At 31.8% G+C, this 12,091-nt stretch overlaps 1 long non-coding RNA gene across 1 annotated transcript; it reads left to right on the top strand.

The window, feature by feature from the left end:
• The first annotated feature begins 603 nt into the window (after positions 1 to 603).
• LOC114168404 lies at positions 604 to 4,808 on the top strand. The gene is made up of 2 exons (XR_003600671.1): positions 604 to 937; positions 4,595 to 4,808. It is a non-coding gene; the product is annotated as an uncharacterized LOC114168404 (long non-coding RNA).
• Positions 4,809 to 12,091: the final 7,283 nt, after the last annotated feature.

The raw sequence follows: 12,091 nt of genomic DNA, 5'->3' as shown, positions 1-12,091 counted from the left end.
AATTAAGATTTTTTCCGCTAGGACTATTTTCTTTATAAAATGTCAAGTGAAAGGTTTTTATCCACACCGTGGAACTAGTGTCTGTCAATGTAAATATTTACAAATATTGTTTATCAGTGTATATTGGGTTTTCTTTCCAAATGACTGCATATTAATTGTGATATGTTGACAAGTCCATTTTCTTATCCAATAATATTATATTACAACTATTTCTTTTGTTGAATAATTTAATTTATATCTTAATTAAATATACTAATTTAATATTTATTATTAAAATTGACTTGACATATAGTTGTTGTTAAAAGGAATCTATGATATCTATTCATATTTTTAGTGTTGTTCTTTTATTATGTTTTTGAAATACATTATTTTTTTTATATATTTAAAAAGTATAATATATTTTAAAATATTAAAATTAGTGTATATTAAAAACACAACAAAGAGAAATAACATAAATGTTAGAGATAGAAAAATAATATCCTTAAGCGGAAACACGTCATAAACAAAGTCACAATATAAATAAAAATATACAGAAAATTTAACATAAGGATGACAAAAAGGCTCGACATACCAGTCCAACTTAAAAAGATGAATCAGGACAAAGATTTCAACCTGCACCCGCTCAGCTTGTCCAGTCGATGAACCCATCAAGCTAGCTCGCGAGTGAAGCCAAGTCAGCATGCTGCCTGATTTTAATTAAAAAAAAAACATGTGTTGCTTTATTGTGTGCATTAGTGACTCACTCGTCAATTTCCCTAACTCTTGTCTCACTCGCTCGAACTTGAAAAGGGTCTTCACACGATCACCACCATCCATCCATGAACAACGTGACCACCACTTCAGCACAAAAATGTGATCACAACTAGTTGACAGGAGGACGCACACATCACAATAGACAACAACGGTTTTCTGATGAAGCGTAGGCCACCACGAACAGGTACTTTTATGTGGTCTTCTTGACTATTTATTGTGTTATTATGCTATTTTCCCTAATTTGTGAGTTTCCCTAATTTGCGATTTGCCCTAATTATTGCTGAAGGTATTGTTTTGGTTGATTGTTGATGCCTTAATTGTTGCTACCCTAATTGTTGTTGAAGGTATTGTTCTGATTGATTGATACGACCCTAATTTTGCCATGATAGTATAATAGTATAAATTGTTTGAAATATATTATTTCTCTATTTACATTATCTGGAAACTGATCAAAGAAGTATCAGGTTTGAATGCATTAATAGTTTTATCTCCTAGTTTTATCTAGTAATTCAAACCGGTATGTGATAATGTTATTGTGTTATTACTAATTAGGATTTGGCTAGGATTTAGTAAACCTGGTGGTTAGTAACTTATGAGGATTTAGTCAATTACTAATCCTCCTCCGAATATTGATGTTAATGACAAAGAGGATGATGTAACTCAAAATGAGGTTGAAGATGATATTGATAATGAGAGCGTTCAACTTAATAAGAAAAAAGAAAAGTAAACAAATTTTGATTGTTGGAAATACTTTACTAGGATCGGGGTTAGTGATGTTGGAAATGAGAGGGCAAGGCGTAATGGCTGCAACCAAAAATACATTATTGATAGTAAAAAATATGGCACTTCCCATTTGTGTCATATTGAAAAATGTAGTAAACTTAAATGTGAAGATGAGAGGTAAATGATAGTGGACAGGCAAGGAAAGTTGATAGCAAAAAATATAGATCAAATGATTTCTCGTGGGATGTGTGCCAATTTAGTTATCCAACATGGTTTACCATTAAAGTTTGTTAAGTATGAAGTGTTTAGAACTTGGTTAACTTATCTGAATCCTAATGCAAGTTTAGTTTGTAGAAATACGATAAAAAGTGATATTTTGAGAATATTTATGAAAGAAAAAACATGCTAAAGGAAGAGTTTAGGTAAATTTCAAATAGGATTTGTTTGACATCTGATTTGTGGACGTCTTTAACTCCTAAGGGTTATATGACTTTGACAACACATTATGTGGACACAAATGGGAAATTGTGCAGTAAAATTTTGAACTTTTACCAATTCCCTCCACCTCACACTTGGTTTGAGTTGTCAAAGAAGATAAATGGATTTTTGCATGACCGGGGAATTGAGAAAAGAATATTTTCTTTGACTTTGGATAATGCTTCTAATAATTTGTTCTAATTAAAACATTAAAAAGTGATCTTGTTTTGCAAAATTCTTTGGTTTGTGAAGGTGATTTTTGCATGTGCGTTGTTGTGCACACATTTTAAATTTGATGGTGCAAGAAGGACGGAAAACTCTTGGTGATTCTTTAGATCATATTACAGAGAGCATAAAGTATGTAAGGTGTAAGACCTGTGAAATTTAATTAATTAAATAAATGATTAATAAATAAATACGGGTGGAAGGAGAATTTACGACAATAAATTTTGATTGGTATGACGTGGAAAAGTACTAGCTCAAGTGGTTAAGAGTACTTGATTGTGTTGAGAGGACTTGAGTTCGAGCCTTATATATGTCAATTGTGTGGATTTAATTATTATTGTTTTGATAATATGTTTAATCGTGTTTTATATGAGATAATGTTTGAATTGTGTGAGTTAGCATGAAATATAAATTGTCGTGCTGGTTGACATTGATTTGGCAATTGCATGGTTGTGGGTTCAAGTCTTGGAGAACTCAAATTAAACTTTATTTTCGCCACTTTGGGGTTTTGATTTGAATGTGAAGGGTTAACGTAAACCCAAGAGGAATGGGCCACCAAGGGTGGCTGCAAAACAGACCATAAAGCTCCAAGGAGGGTTTGGTGGGGTTTGGTGATCAAAGGAGAACTTCTCAATTGTCAAAGCTTTAAGCTAAAGGATCCAGGTTAAGGGAGTTTACTCACGCTAAATTTTATGTTAATCATGACTAGTATGCAAAATGTATATAATTTTATCCATGAACCTCTGTTGTCTATGCATTTTCGCAATTCTGGAAAATTCCCAGAAACCGCCTGGCAGGCTGTTCATAGCCGCCAGGCAGCACATGCATTTTTACATGTTTTGGGTTCCTGAAGAGGAACCGCCTGGCGGCACCTTCCCTGGCCGCTTGGCGACACATGGCCCTATACTCAGTTTTTCTAGTTTTTTATGAAGGGCCTGGCGGTGACTGTTGAACCGCCAGGCGACGCGGACCATTTTGGTTTGGATTTGATGATGTCGGGGTTCTGGGGGTGGTTTTGATAGGGGAAAAACCTGGGTTACTCGCGGGAGGAAGATTTGATGTGGAATTATCTTTGAATTCCATGTGATGGATGGTTAAATCGAATAGAACAATGTATATGTGATTGGATTAAAATTTTAGGGTTTAAATGTTATGAGATAAGTTCGTAATGATTCATGTGGAAATTGGTAACCATGGAGAGAGGTCTGTAGGTTAGTCCAAATGAGGGGAAATTCTTGTGGAGTCTGGAATAATTGGGCAGGTGTAACATCAACTCGAAAGGTTGGGAGATTTTGCAGGGAGAAACATTTCTGGAAAACCAGAAATTTGTAAGCACCGCCAGGCGCCATCGCAGAAACAACCTTTTGAATGGTTGAGGGACGTTTGCTGGTGCGGAGATCTTGGAGTAGATTAGGTTCTTGATACAAGCAGGCTTGGGTGCAGTACTTGGGGTATAAGCAACGAAGATGATAGGTGGGAGTTGGAAGTATGAATGCAAAGAGTTGAAGGAAAGGAAAACTGTCTCTCTGTTACAGTAAGGACCACAGTTAGAATGGTAATTATGTGTTGTGTAACTTGTTGTGATATCAGTCATACTGTTAATAGATAACGTGGGATCTTATGACTAATTGAAATGTGCCGAGGTGGGTAGCATGTGATATATTCGGGACTAGACAATGACTGGTAGACATAGGAAGCCCGATATAGACTTAGCTAATAATAAGATGATGAAAATAGAGCAGGTATGTGAATTTAACAGTGGCCTAGTTGGATTAGTAAAGCTGTATTTGGCTCGATACATTGAGTGTTACTTGGATTTGAGAACTTAATGGGTCTTGAGGTCATTGGTATTAGGTGACCTGCTTATGAGCGAGGGTGATCAAATGGGAAAGTTCACTAATAATTGAGTTGGATTAGAGTGTAATCTGTCACGAAGCCGAACCAGAATTGAGGAAAAGTCAGTAGAACGCGATTACTAGTATGTCGCCTGGCGGCGAGCTAGGCTCTGCCAGGCGGAAAAAAAAAATGTCAGAACAGATAGATTGCCCTCCTCAGTAGTTGGCTAACGAGTTTGGTAGTCTTGGAACGTTGCGAACTATGTTCGCATTTGGGAACTTCACCTGGCGTTACGGTGTATGATCTGTAGCAATAGTTCCCACACGTCCTCTATCGGTTGTGGCCGATAGGTATGGCGGCAAGTCATCTTGAAGTATTCACTAGAAGATGTAGAACATGAATAATCTAGTTGTGTGCCAAGTGGTACGAATTCAAATATGGAATAATTTGGGATGTTTGTGCTATTCATAGTGATGCGTTGTATATGTATATATCTGTAAATTAATATATGCTTTATCTGTTAAGCTCACCCTATCTGCTTGTATTTGGCGATGATCGTATACGCGGTATACGTGAGCAGATGATGTTGATGCAGGTGGTTCTGGTGGAGCTTAGCCACGGAGAGGGGATAGCTTGGGAGTTTTATTGCTTTTATACAATTTAGTGATTTTGATATCGGATGTAAACTTTATGAGATGTTTTAGACTATTTTTCTTATTCTTGATAAATTATGGATGTTAGCTTTTATTAATAAAAATAAAAATTTTCCCGCGTTTTGGGAAAATGAGGTATCATTAAATACTGTATATTTTAATTTATTTCTTTTATTTTATTATATATCTGTAATATCCTGACGGGATGTTACATAAGGGGTTTTGAAAGTAGAATGATGAAATTTAAACAATGTATTCAAAAAAACAGGGGACATTGATACCAAGACTACTTTATGTATAAATATTTCTACAAGGTGGAAATCAACTTTTTTTATGCTTCAAAGTACCCTTAAATACCAAAGTGTGCTTGCAAGTTTACACTTAGTTCACGAGAATTATAACTATTGTCTATTTGAGGAGAAATAGAAAAGAGTACAAAATATTTGTGTTTTCATATCACCATTTTATGAAATTACAAATATGATTTCTGCCTCAAGTTATGCTACATCAAACTTTATACAAGTTTGGAATATCTAAACCCTTCTAATGGAAATTTTAAAATATGAAGATGAAGTTATAAGAGATATGGCTGAAAGGATGATGGTGAAGTTATATAAATATTGTGATGAATATAGCACTATTATTACATTTAGGGCAATTTTAAACCCAGAGATGAAGTTGGAAACATTAAGATATTTTTTTTATTTGGTTGTTTGTCTGGACAACATTCTTTTGTTTTTCTTTAAGCATAACATCATTACTTTAAAATAGTTTGATATTTTTTGCAGGTGGGTATTTAACCTTGGAGGCAAACCTCAAAACCCTTTTTATAGTAAGAGATTTGCCTCTTCCCAGATCCAAATCACATTTTAGTTAGAAATTCTATTTTTTTATTATTTTAGATTTGTGTTCTTTGATTTATGTTTGTGTCTGTGTAGGATCTTCAATAATTCATGGTAGAATTCTATCCAAGAAGATAAGATGAAGATATTGATTAGATCTAAAAGAACAACAACTCAAGAGAAGGAGCTCTTACAAGAAATCATCCACCTCATGGAAGGATTAGGAGAAATTTAAGAAGGAGAGAGATAATTCTACCACTACCAAACCTATGGAGAAAGAATCTTCAAGTGGTACGAATTTGAAAACAAATTCTCTTCAAGAAGGAGGGTATGATAAAAGACTATCGCTTGACCCAATACAAGAAGAAATTGAGGAGGAACCATTGACATTCAAAGAACCTATGACAAGGTCAAGGATTAAAAACTTGGAAGAATAAATCTCTTTGAAGCTTGTGATGCTTCATGAAGCTTGGAATTCAAAGGACATGAAGATCATGGCTTGGGGCACACTAATAGAATAGTTTTATGCAATTAAAAGCATTTGTAATTTTCTTTAAATTTTTAACCGTTTGTAATTGTCATTGGACGAGTTGAATTCGTTGGGCGACAAGTGGTTGGGTAAGCTCTGCTCGCTGGGTGACGAGTCTGTGTTTGCAGATTGCGTTTTAGTTGGTTTTGTGGCCAAAGGTATTTAGGCTTTCTTTTAGGGTTTCATAGGTTGCTTAATATTTGTGTTTGTATATATGGGCAACCAAAACAGATGTAGACACCTTTGATGGTCATTATGTGGAATTGTTTTTCATAAAGAGAGGATTCTCTCGGTTCTTGTTTCAAGAACACCGAATCTTATCAAAGATTGAAATTTTTGTGACGAATCTTCCTTGTCTTATCAATCTACTAGATTATGGCATCTTAATCCTTGTCTTATTTTTGTGTTCTTCTCTGATTTTTTTTCTTATATTATAGAAGGAATCAAATTTAGAAATGATTGTACCCCTTCTTGGATAGGATCGTATCACATGCATTCATCTTTGTTTGTATACTAATTCATTGAACTTATTAATATGATAAAAAACATTACCTCCATCTTTCATCTTTGATGAGTGCAAGTCCATTTTCATCATCAATTGATTAGTCAGAGTTGTTGATGCAAACTTGCTTTCCAAAAAATTCTACAAGTTCCTTGGAGAGGTCTCTCTCAACATAGTCACTTCAATTTGAGGAGCTAATGTCAATCTGATGGTGCTCACTATTGTTTTTTTTTTCTGAATTGTATTCCACTCGGAATCTTCCATCTCACTAGGCTTTTCATTTTCTAAAGCATAATCTAGATCTTATTGTACAAAATAGTCTTGAATTATGCATTGCCATAAAGTGAAATCCATCATCCCATAATAAAGGAACATCTAGCTTCAACAAAGTCATTGCACAAATTTTAATAAATTATCAACACTAAAATAGTCTTGAATTGTGCATTGCCATAAAGTGAAATTCATCATCTCATCAAATAAAGGAACATCTAGCTTCAACAAAGTCATTGCACAAATTTAAAAAAATTATCAACACTAAAATAGTCTTAAATTGTGCATTGCCATAAAGTGAAATTCATCATCTCATCAAATAAAGGAACATCTAGCTTCAACAAAGTCATTGCACAAATTTAAAAACATTAACCTCTTTCCAAAAAGAACGCATGCAACGTTAGCCTTGCTTAACCTTTCAAGTTGTTCCTCTTCCTCCCTTGAACAAAACCTCCCTTTGACGTCATTTGACACCTCAAAGCCTACATCCACAAATACTCAACAAAATACTCAACGTGCAATTTTTCTAACAACAATTGCAAACTTTCATACATTTTTTTTCTAAACAAAACTGCAAACCCTTCAATGACACATAACTACCTAAGTCCTCTATATACCCAAGAGATTTATTGAGTTATGCTAGTAACTCTAAAATCAAATCATCACTTTTACAGTAGTTTCCTACTCTTTCTTTATTAACTTTAGACAATGTAGTTTGTCGAATACCCACCTCATTTTTACTCAATATATGACTTAGACTCAAACTTAAAACTCAACAACTAATAGATAATTCAAATATATTAAAAAAATCTTTGTCAAAGTATTTTGTTTGCATCAATTAAGGATTTGCATGGTAAAAATTTAAAATTTAGATGACTAGGATAATAATTTCAGTTTAAGTATGTCATGTTTTGATGATTAGATAAGCACCTCATGTACAAATAAGGTACGTAAAGTTTTTTTTTTTTTTTAATGTGGAATGTATTTATGTAAGTTTGGATTATGAAATTTTTCTTTAATTTAGAAAAGTTTTTTGTAACTCTACCTATTGTATAATTTAAAAGTAGAAAAATAGAAAAAAAAATGTACATTATGAACGATCTTTTTACTTTTAATATTTTATAAAGTTCTCTCCAAAAATATCAAAATAATAGAAATATGTTCTAAGAAGTATTGAAATAAAAGAAATATTCTTAACATTATTTTCTAAAACTATCCTTCCCTTTTTTTCATTTCAGAATATATGATATTAATAAACATTTTTGTTTTAGTAACATTCTACAATGTCATTTTTAAAGCATTCCTGTTTGTAGAAAACATTTTTGAAAATATAAAATGAAAAAGAAAAGGTTTTAAAAATTATTTTCAAGAATGAGAAGAAAGTGTACTAAAAAGTATTCCTTATAACATCCTTTTATTTTCTTTTAATGTTTAAACATGTATTTTCTAGAACATGTTAGAAAATGTATTACTTGAAATAAATGTTTATTTTCTTAATATTCTAGAAAGTATATTTTAGAACATAAAATTAAAAGTTTGCTTTCGAAAAGATATTCTAAAAAGATATGTCAAGGGAAATTTTTACAAGAAAAGAAATGGAAGAAATTGAGGGAGTAAACTATATTAATTTAATTGGTAAGATGGAGTATATAGAGTGAAAGCAGTGTATAGTTCCAAATAAAAGAATTAAAAGAGGAGTATATAGAGAAAAACATGGAGTGTAAATAGTTGGAATCCAAAATATTTAACCTAAGACCAAAACTTCTGGACTTGATTCGGCAACCCATTTTCACCTAGTTGGGCTTATTTGAATTATGTACATTCTAAATGAAGTAAAAATAAACGTACATGTTTTGTATGGATTTGGTGTTTGATACAATATATTTTTAATATATACATACTTTTTAATTTATAGATGCGTGAGATATTATGGTATTATGGTATAAAAGTATCCAAGCATGCACCAACTAAAGATTTTAATGGACTTGTATTTGAGAAAGAATAAATGTAGAAACGGAAATTTCTTCCTGCATCCCCATATTTTCTTTCTGTAACCATAGTCTTTAAAATATCCATAATACCCTTGCAAGTAAATTATTTTTTGTTTTACAATTTATATTTCAGATAATGTAATCTATCTGTAAATATTCAGATTATACGATCCTAAACGAAAAAAATATTATTTTTTTATTCCGAATTGAAAAGAAAATAAAGGTAATTATAGTTGAATTGAAGGTGCAACATGAAGTGAGTGAGTGAGTGATGAAAGATGGGGGAAGAGAAAGTTATAATGGGGTGTTGATGACTATGACACGAGACCCAAAGCGAACCCTAAGATGAACAAAAAATCTTCATTTCGCTTTTTTAACAATTCAACATTTTCTTCGATCTTTTATTACTCCACTGTGCATCACTCTTCTTTATCTTCAAATTGCAAATGCTGGTACATTATGCGACAAAAATAAGGGGCCCTGGCAGAAAGAAAAAAAAAAAATTGAAATACGGATGAATTTGGAAGGCATTTAAAAAATCAATGCATTCCAAACTTTACAATTCTCAAATGTATTTGAAAAAATCAATGTCCATACCCGTTTAGAAAGCTCGAAATACATTTTAAAAATTATTGTGTAATTTGGAATGTCTTATTTTTTTTTTTTAAATAATGATATTTTGATTCATTTTTTTATTTATTTTTAACCTATCATTCTAATCATTTTTCAATTATTTATTTTAAATTTTTTAAGTAATGTGATGTGATGATCTAAAATTGATGAATTAATAATGGATAAAAAAAAGTTGATTAAAATATTTTATTTTTTTAAATACATTTCAGAATATATAATCCAAAATGCAACATTTACATTGAATTGTATAATTTTAAATGTATAAATTAATATTTTTAAATTTTAGATTATGTAATCCAAAATATCCACATATTATACAGTCAAAAACTATAATTTTAGAATAAATATAATTGAAATTTTAGAAAAGGAAAGGGGGGTGTAGGAAGACAACAAAGGGATTGAGAAAGAAATTCCCTGCAGAACGGTGAATTGAATAAGCATGTGAAAGTGAATACTTCTGTATCAGGAAAAAAAAACCTCTTTGGAAAACAAAGGAACGAGTATTTTGCAAGACTTGGACACTGGATTTATGAAAATTGCTTTTAGAAAAAAAAAAAAAACATATTTCAAAGCACAAAAATATTGATCTGCAAATCTTAAATGTTATAGAAGACAGGCTATTACTTCCTGCACTCCCATAACTTCTTTGTGCGCCTTCTCAAATTTTCAAACATGGCTTTTACCCTTCGTGAAACTTACATCTGAATTATATGTTTTAGAAATGTTTTGAAACAAGTTTTGTAGAATTTTTGTAATAAGATTTACAGAGCAAAATTTTAGAACAGAATTTCTGGAATAGAATCTCCAGAATGAAATTTCTAAAATGCATAACAGACTTTCAGGAATAAAATTTCAAGAACGCATAGAGGTACTGTTTTGCAGAAATACAAATTAATTCTTGATGAAAACATACAAAACAGAGATGCAGTTATTTACAAATTTATGGATAGCACACTCACATAGGAACGAGCGAATTACAAAGAATTGATCAATGTGCAAATTATCAACCCTATCACTCCAACCTCGTAGCCTACAATAACGACTTTCTTGGCTTTGGATTCTACTTTATCTACACGGTAATAAACAATATACTCAAACGCCTTCAACATTGAACAATTTGTTGTCTTACCAAACCACAAATAAAATGGAGTCTTAAAACGTGTGTTATTATGATGACAACTTCAACCTAATACCTTTTATCCAACCCAGATTGAGAAAAAAAGATACACCTTGCTCTCTCCAATAAGACCTTGTTCATACTTTCTTGTAGGATCTTGTGTACTAAACTATATTTATAATCTAATAATTTAATTCGTGCTATAGAGTGTGGTTCTTATTAGTGGGGTCTATTGGGTTAAACTATGTAACAATGTTCATTCTTATAAGTTGGTGTACTAAAAATTAGTTGCTTATTTAATATTTTTGTTTAGTTTATTGAAAGTTCATGAGTTTTTTTTTTTTTTTCTAACTAACTCTTAACAATCTTGTAACGCTCTTCATAAGAACATGTACCTCTCTTGCAGTGAAGACTTTTGCATGGCATAATAAACGAAATGATTCATTCTTGCTATCTTATTGTGTATTCTTTGTTTAGTTGTCTCCAGTACATGTGATTCACAAGTTGTGTTGCACTTGTTCTTCCATCGTTTATGAGCTCATATAACATGTTGTGTACAACAATTTGGTATTAGAGACACTTTTGTTGATCTTTGTTCATTGTTTGTTATCAAGATTGTTACAAGATAGAGTGCATTTCCAAGACGGATAAGTCTAATGGAAAAAATACTTTCAACCTTTGGAGGATTAAGATGAGTTCTTTAGTCAAGGGTAAGTGGGCACCACTATTCGGTAGCATGTTAAACATAAAGAGACATGTGCACTACCATAAAACAAACTTTTCACGTTTATTATTTTGGGTCTTTTATGTCTACTATAGGTCTAACATAGGTTCAGAAGACGTAAATTACCTATGTTGTTTATGTCTGTTCTTGATCACTCAACATAAAAGTTGATAAGCTATTCAAAAATAAAAAAGGCAGGTGGCCCTCTCCTTCCTTTCAAACAATCCACACCAAATCTTCCTTCTTTCTCCTTCATTCTTCACGTCATTATTGGTTCACTACAAATAAAATCAAAATTATCTAGAGATAATTACATACGGATTTTAATCTATTGATAAATTAAATTTTACATATGGATTTTATATACAAATTTTCTTTTATAGGTAAAATTTCTTTATATATATATATATATATATATATATATATATATATATATATATTTCATATGTAACTATAAATTAGTTCTTTCTCCTTTTTCCATATGTAAAATCCATATGTAAATAAAGGCTAACCTTTCATACAAAATTTATATACGATTTTTAAATAAAAAATATAAAAAAGTATGAAACAGGATTTTGAAAAATAGAACATCTTTTGTGACTTTGTTCATCATTTTCAAAAAGCCTTGAAGTATATGTTCTCTCACTCCTACTCATTTTGCGTCCTGCTCCTCAAGTTAAAATGAACTCGAGTACAAAGTAGACAGATAAACATGGAAGCAGGTGTTGATAGGCGTCATTGGTGCTCTCCAACAACCGTTTTCGTCGAAAGGTGGCGGCATCTCCCCTACCATGAAGTCGATGCTTCTCCGCTCCC

This window comes from Vigna unguiculata, chromosome 2 (genome assembly GCF_004118075.2).
Source record: "Vigna unguiculata cultivar IT97K-499-35 chromosome 2, ASM411807v1, whole genome shotgun sequence".
NCBI lineage: Eukaryota > Viridiplantae > Streptophyta > Magnoliopsida > Fabales > Fabaceae > Vigna > Vigna unguiculata.
The sequence above is the reverse complement of the archived record's forward strand: the minus strand, read 5'-3'. Positions and strand labels throughout refer to the sequence as shown.